The sequence below is a fragment of the Electrona antarctica genome (genome assembly GCF_951216825.1).
Source record: "Electrona antarctica genome assembly, contig: scaffold_99, whole genome shotgun sequence".
NCBI classification, from domain to species: domain Eukaryota; kingdom Metazoa; phylum Chordata; class Actinopteri; order Myctophiformes; family Myctophidae; genus Electrona; species Electrona antarctica.
The window spans coordinates 426,238-434,778 of NW_027637089.1; positions in this window are offsets into that span (position 1 = coordinate 426,238).

Here is an 8,541-nt window from a genome sequence, read left to right on the forward strand (position 1 = left end):
GCAGAAGCAGCCTACCCGGAAATGTAGTCTCTGGGTTGTTTGGCTCGTTTCTAACGCTTATTTTGTTACTCTTTGGGTATATTTGTACATTTCCACCTTCAGTCGATGCTTCATATCCATATGAGTGAAAAGGCCGGGGTGATCGGTTTATTTTTCAAACACAGTTCTTATATGAGACGATCTAAAATCCCCCTATGGAGAGTACAATGCTTATAAAAAAATACACGAACCATGGGACTGGCGCCCTCTACTGATAGTAGAGGGCAGTGACGTCAGGACTTCGGTGCTCTATTGAACCATGTACCATACAGCGAATGAAAGCCAGATTCCTAAGGAATATGGAGATTTTTACATTTTAAAAAACGGTTGAGAAACGAGAGAATTATGGACATCCTAAATCTCAACAGTTTTATGTGAGACCCTACCACTACATCCCGTCACTCACGCATGCATGTACTGTTGCACACACCCTCTTTATTTGTTTCTATTGAAAAACACAGTGGAGCAGATAAGTGTAAGGATCGTTCAAATGGTGATACAAGCATGACATTTGGTACATATACTCTTAAAATCCCACTCTTTTCAAAAATACCGATGGCCACGCAAAATTCCAAGATGGCGGCCCCAAAAATCCAAGATGTCCGTCCAGAAATGGGGTTTTTCCTTTATAACTTGAAATGCATTGATTTTAAGCCCCATACATGTATTGAAGGCGAATATAAAGTTGGGCATTGCAGATATTTTGGTACATGTCTGTATCTATTACGGTTCTTGAGATACAGCATACAGGTACTTTTACAGACTCGGGAGAGCTAGAAATTTGTAACATTGATTGTTGTTGTGTGAAATGAAGTGAATATGGTAATACAAATGTTATTTTCATAACCCCATATTTTCAGTAAGGTTATAACATAACATTCTAAATGCAAGATGGCATCCAAGATGGCTGCCATTAACTTGAAGTACCGGTAATCATATTTTAGCAACTATGACACATTACTTTTTGGCATGCACCTGTTTTTCGTCTATGAATCCAATTATAGGTACTTTTACAGAATTGGGAGTTAAAAAATATGAGTTTGAGACCCACACAAGTGTAGTGCACCTGCCACGACAGCCAGCTTTACTGCCACATTTGGTGAGCTGTTCGCAAGATTTGGCTATTGGAGAGTTGGCTGTCCAGAAGACCTGCCATTCCTCACCAACCTTCTGCCATCCCCCGTCTGCAGGGTCCTCTGCTTCTGGCTGACACTGGGTTGCCTGGGCCCACACACAACCAGCCTGGTATGCAGCACGCCCATGGTGTGTTGGAGCAGAGCTGCTCTGGTTGGTGGGATTGACTCATAAGGCCTCTGCTTTCTGGTGAACATGTCAAGCCTGGCCTCATCCACAGTAACAGCTGTGCTGGATCTGTCATACATTAGTATGACAAACTTCTCCAGAATCTCTAGGTCACTATACTCCACTGTGGGTGGGTAAATACCCAGTTTGGAGAATACAGGCCTCTGGACATATGTCCCATGTCTGCCAAGCAGTTTTCTTGCCTTTGTTACGGAAGGCTGACACGGTGACACATCCTGTAAACGCGTGGAAGAATAGCATGCCTTTGACCTTCTCCTGGCCAACATAGTGAAATAGGTCATGCACATTGATCAGTGTCTGACCTTGCCCAAATGCAACCCACATCTTTTGTAGTCCAGCCTCTTGAAGAGCAGCAATGACACTTAGTGCTAAGACAAGAACATCTGTCATTTACCTTGATTATGATGGATTGGCTACCATGTTCTGCAGCATGTTTGGCTGTCAGCTTCCTCGTGAGAGCATTTATCCAGTCCATCAAGACTAGTTTCATGAGTGCTGAGGACAGATCCCTTTGTGACAATTTTGTGCAATCTTGTCGCCAAGAAAGTGGTACAACTCTGTCTTGTTGTCATTGTGCCTCGGGAAGTTATGCCAGTTAGATGGCATGGTGTTCTTATTTGTCACCTTGCGTCTTCCTCCCTGGCCACGTTTGGACCTGGTTTCAGCTTTAAGACTTTATGGGCTGTACACATCAAAGACCAGATACTTGCTGGTGTACATGTGTATCACTGGTAGGAAGTCGAGATCTGCATAGTCCTCAAATGTCTTGGATCTTTTTGGTGGCAGGGCATGGACCAAAGTTGACCCATCTACAATGAGAATGTCTGCCTCAGGTTCTTTGTCAACTGGTGGGACATACGTCTCACGGATAGAGTTCAGCTGAGACTTCTGGCAAGAGTACAATCTTCCACCCTTGCTCAATGCAACAGGGAAGGACCTTCATCCAGCCTTGCTGGATCCAGGATCAATGGCATTTGCTGGATTTTATGAAACATCGGTATGTTTATGAAATCCAGATATATAGGGAGTATGAAAGACAAATTAATTGTAGGTCTGTGTCTGTGCTGTCTTTTTGACAAAGACAACATTTAGTCAGTTTGTGTTTTTACAAACATGGGGTTTGAATCTGCCATTTTGGGTTCAATCAAATAACACACATTCCTGTATGGGATAAAACTAGGTTCAGTTATTGTTTAACCTACACCTAGCCCGATTATTCATCCAGTGCCATTTAAGTCCCGTGTGATCTGTACACCATCCGGGTAACTGAAGGCCCGTTACCCTTGGCTCGGCTCTCCCGCGCTGGCACACCCTGCCAATTCAGGTGGGCTATCTAACTATATCACTAACTAACAACTATGGTTTACTAGCTAATGGATATGGGGCTGCTTGGCAGACATGGGACATGTCCAGAGGCCTCGCCTGTATTCTCCAAACTGGGTATTTACCCTCCCACAGTGGAGTATAGTGACCTAGAGATTCTGGAGAAGTTTGTCATACTATGTATGACAGATCCAGCACAGCTGTTACTGTGGATGAGGCCAGGCTTGACATGTTCACCAGAAAGCAGAGGCCTTATGAGTCAATCCCACCAACCAGAGCAGCTCTGCTCCAACACACCATGGGCGTGCTGCGTACCAGGCTGGTTGTGTGTAGGCCCAGGCAAACCAGTGTCAGCCAGAAGCAGAGGACCCTGCAGACTGGGAATGGCAGAAGGTTGGTGAGGAATGGCAGGTCTTCTGGACAGCCAACTCTCCAATAGCCAAATCTTGCGAACAGCAAGGCAGGTGCAAGTGCTAAACTGGGTCTCGTGTGTACAGCTCTGTGAGGTGTAACACTACACTTGTGTGGGTCTCAAACTCATATTTTTGCTCTCCCAATTCTGTAAAAGTACCTATAATTCGATTCATAGACCAAAAACAGGTGCACGCCAAAAAGTAATGTGTCATAGTTGCTAAAATATGATTACGTCAAGTTAATGGCAGCCATCTTGGACGCCATCTTGCGTTTAGAATGTTATGTTATAACCTTACTGAAAATATGGGGTTATGAAAATAACATTTGTATTACCATATTCACTTATTCACATTTCACACAACAACAATCAATGTTACAAATTTCTAGCTTTCCTGAGTCTGTAAAAGTACCTATATGCTGTATCTCAAGACCCGTAATAGATGCCAACTTTATATTCGCCTTCAATACATTTATGTGGCTTAACATCAATGCATTTCAAGTTATAAAGGAAAAACCTCATTTCTGGACGGACATCTTGGATTTTTGGGGCCGCCATCTTGGAATTCTGCGTGGCCAGCGGTATTTTTGAAAAGAGTGGGATTTGAAGAGTATATGTACCAAATGTCATGCTTGTATCACCATTTGAACGATTCTTGCTATAACGTGCACTTATCTGCTCCACTACAGTAAAATAACGTGTATTGTATTTTATTTAATTCGAGTCACGACGAAGGAATGAGTTGAAATGCCACCGGCACCGCCGCACCTACTACGTGCGCCATGCGTAATGCTGCGGCCCCGATGTTATGGTCTTCGCTCGTAGCATTTTATTGAAGAAGAATTGAGTCGGGTGTGATACAGCGTATGAAAGCAAACGACCCAAGGATTATGGAGATGTTTTAATCTTTAAAAAAAGGTTGAGAAATGAACAATATATGACCCTTTACAATCTCAACGTTTGAACAGAAAGCCGCCCCTCTGTTGCAACAGCAGGCGAGCTGTTGCCATGTCTCATATAAACAAGTAAATAGAATCCCAAAAGAAGCGCATATAACAGGGGTCTGCAACCTATTTTAAATGAAGTGCCATGTTTTTATTTTCTAGATAGTGAGTCTGCCATATCAAGATTAATTTTAATGACACCACATTAAAATTTCCAACATATTTTGATTGTCCACAAATATAAAGTTCCTCCTTATTTTTACATATTTTCTTGCACATTGTTATAATGATCATTATAAATATATATCCCCCTGCAGTCAGAGTTCATAGTTTTAATGAATGAATGTGATGCATTGTGAGCTGGTAGATCTGCTATTTTCAAAAGTAATCTTTGAAAAAAGTGACAATTGTGGAATATTTTTGAAACATTTTATTGAAACATTTAAAAACACAAATCTGTCATGGGGGTCACTGGCCCAAAATATTTTTGGATTAGCTTAGTTGGGCAAATGCAATCATCTGGAGGTCCTTGACATGGGAATGTCGCTGTGTGAGGAGGATCACTGGTTTAAACAACATTAGGAGAAAAGTCCAAATAAGCACTTTAGAAACAAGAAAAGCAACCACAACTACCAATATTTACAAGCAACTTTACAGAAAAAGAAGCCGCTTATAATAAACAGACATGGCAACACTCCAGCAGCGAGCCGCTCCACTCCAGAGCCGCTCAAGTGTAAAATCAAACAGTGCTTTTTGCATTTAAGAGGTGGTCAGACCCAGGTGGAATCGTTATGCGTTGAGTGTTTTTAGGTCAAGGGGCTTAATAGCAAATTGCGCAAAGCGAAAATAATTAACATATGGACACTCCCCCAATGCTAAAATATTCAGGAACGTGGTATGCCATATGAGTGAGTGTTCACCACGGCTTCCATAATAAGAAAGGGAGCAGAGCGAGGCCAAAATCTGTACCAAGTGAGTTATGTCCATTGATGTGGAGTTTACACAGAACATTTAGACTCACTGGCCCTCATTTATCAATTGAGTGTAAAATCTGCCCCAAATTCGAGCGTCAGTTTTGTAGTACACCCACGTCGCCCCGGCATTTATAAAGTGATCGCAAACAGCTGATCCTTCCTTAATTTAATTCCTAGCAGTGATAAATGTGACGGCTGAAATCAATCTGGCACGCCCTATGGAATCAAGCATCGCCCTCGTTTTTGCGACATGCACAACTGCAATACGACCAAACAACGCGTGGTAACGCGATTTTAATTGCTTGCACATTTGGAAATATCCTACCAATTTCATATGACATGAGATGAGATGAGATATACTTTATTGTCCCACAAGGGGAAATTTGTCTTGGGCAAAAGTGCAGTAGTACATGACGCTTTTTAAAACAGACAGACAATACACAGTAGACAATACACAATAGCAGCAATGTACAAGTACAGTATCACAAGAGTATCACAAGAACGGTGCAAAATTGCAATCAGAGGAGGTATATAAATATAAAGTACTAGAGTATTCACAGTTTATAGTATCACAGGTATAAGTGCATTAACTAACTGATGAAGGTCAATAAGTCCCTTCCCCACTAAGAACTATGTGGCGGTTGTTTAGTAGGACAATTGAAGTGGGAAGAAAATAAAGTTTAAAGCGGTTGCTCTTGCAACGACACGCTCTGTAGCGTCTACCAGAGGGTAACAGCTCATACTCTGAAGATAATATATGTGAAGGGTCAGACAACACTCTCTTTGACAGACTGAGCACCGTTTTCTCAAAGATTGTCTGAAGAGATGGAGAATCTTTCCTACCAATTACCTTCATGGCTGTTTTTTCCATTTTTGCTATTCTAGATTTGAGCTGGACAGAGAGTGTCCCAAACCAAGCTGACATGCCATATCTAATAATGCTACCTAGCACTGCATCATAGAAAGTTGACATGACTCCCTTACTCACACCAAAGAGCCTGAGCCTGCGGAGAAAGTGCAAGCGTTGTGCCAATTTGGCACACAGATAGTCCACATGGATGTTCCATTTGAGCTGGTTGTCCATTTGGATCCCCAGGTACTTGATACAACCTGCTCAATTTGCATGCCCCCCATGACCACTGGGTCATGGATGTGGACACCTTTAGGATCGAAGATCATCTCTTTGGTTTTTGTGGTGTTTAACATAAGGTGGCTATTATCACACCAGTCTTTAAAGTTATTGATCTCACTGATATAACCCACAGGGTGTTCAACACCCCTTAACAGGCTGACTATTACAGTGTCATCAGAACATTTCAAGATGTAGTTGTTTGGCTGACTGCTTCTGCATTCATTTGTGTAGGCAGTGAAAATAAATGGTGAACTCACCCCCCCTTGTGGCACACCTGTGCTACACAATGTAGAGCTTGAGAGTACTGAGTTCACCTTGACCTGTTGAGATCTGTTTGTTAACATGGAGTAGAACCATCTAATGATGAATGGGTTTACATTCATGTTATTTAGCTTTTGGACAAGTAACAGAGGGCTTACGCCTAACGGCCGGGCTCCACCGGGCGCGTCAGCGTCGCGTCTCCGTCACCGTCAGGGAATGTTCCCTTTTTAATCAATGAAGGGTGGCTCCACTGCCCGCGTTGACGGAGACGCGACGCGTGCATTAAAATTGAACCGGTGCGTTTTTTGACGCGACGCAGACGCAACGCAACGTGTCCGGTGGAGCCCTGGCGTTACAGTATCAAAAGCAGAACTGAAATCTGCAAAAAGGACACGAGCATACGCCTAACGCCAGGGCTCCACCGGACGCGTTGCGTCTCCGTCGCGTCGCGTCAAAAAACGCACCGGTTCAATTTTAATGCACGCGTCGCGTCTCCGTCAACGCGGGCAGTGGAGCCACCCTTCATTGATTAAAAAGGGAACATTCCCTGACGGTGACGGAGACGCGACGCTGACGCGCCCGGTGGAGCCCGGCCGTTAGGCTCCTCCAAGTGCTTGCTAATTAAATGGGTTATACTGACTACAGCATCCTCCGTGCTGCGCCCAGCCCTGTAAGCAAATTGAAGGGGATCCATAAAGGAAGCCACCTGAGACTTAAGTGAGTTTACAATGATTCTCTCAAAACATTTCATAACCCCACAAGTTAAAGCAATAGGTCTGTAATCTTTGTTCACAGAGGGACAAGATACTTTAGGAACAGGAATAATTAAAGACTTTTTCCAGATATCAGGAACCATGTGTTTGTCTACAGACTGTTGGAAAATAGGGCACCAGGCAGCTGTAAGCTCTTCAGAGCACTTTTTCAACAACAAGGCAGGCAAACCATCAGGCCCTGTTGATTTTTTGTTGCATACCCTGCTAAAGACACTCTGGACCTGTTTGGGATCAATGAGAAGTCGATCAGAAGCGTTACACATGATAGAATCAATATTAAAGTCCACAGACTCCTGCTCTAAGGAGTCAGTGTCATGACGGAGGAAAAAGTCATTCAGTTCATTGGCTTTAGCTAGTTCATCAAGTGTAGCAATGGGATTTCGGTTTGTGTTCATGTTCGTTATTTTTTTCATATGATCCCATAAACCCTTAGTGTTCATGGTGCCGACACTCTCCTCTAGTGCAGGGGTTCTCAACCCGTGGGTCGCGACCCCTCGGGGGGTCGCCAAAATATTTGAGGGAATCCCCAAATTATTTTCAAAAAAAAAAAAAAAAAAAGGTTTTTAAATTTTATTTTCACGATTTTTCAAAAATAGCAGACCTACAAGCTCGTAGCGCGCCACTCGGTGGCGCGCTATGAGCTTGTAGATCTGCTATTTTTCAATAGCTAAATTATAACATAATGCTTAAAACACCAAAAGGGGTTCCCGCCCAAAATGGGTTAAGGTTATTGTAGCAGTCAATTTATATTGGGGGTCGGGAGGGGGCGGGGCGGGGGGTCCCGAGACATTGCCAAAGCATTTCCGGGGGTCCCCGGCCAAAAACGTTGAGAACCCCTGCTCTAGTGCAGCACGGTGGTTTCTTTTTGCCAGGGACAACATCCTATTGAGCTCCCTTTGGGCCACAGCCATGCCCCCCCTGTCCCCATTTTTAAAAGCCACTTTCTTGCTGTTAATACAGGCTTTTACCTCCTTGGTGATGTAGGGCTTGTTGTTACGGAAGTGGCGAATGGACTTTTTAGGGACGACATTGTCCACACAGAAGTTAATGTAGTCCGTTGCGGTCTCTGTAGCCTCGTTCAGTTCGAGATCATGAAAAATGCTCCAGTCCGTGCATAGGAAGCAGCCCTTAAGAGCCTCCACACTGTCCTCTGACCACTGTATCACCGTTTTTTGGACAGGCTTACTGGACTTTAAGACAGATTTGTAAGTGGGCATGAGCTGGACAGTAGAGTGATCCGAGTTGGCAAGAGGGGGGAGAACCTTGGCTCTGTACGCATATTTGATGTTGCCATAGCGTTTGTCTAGCACATTTTTGTTTCTTGTACCACATTTCACATACTGGTGAAACCCAGGTAGTA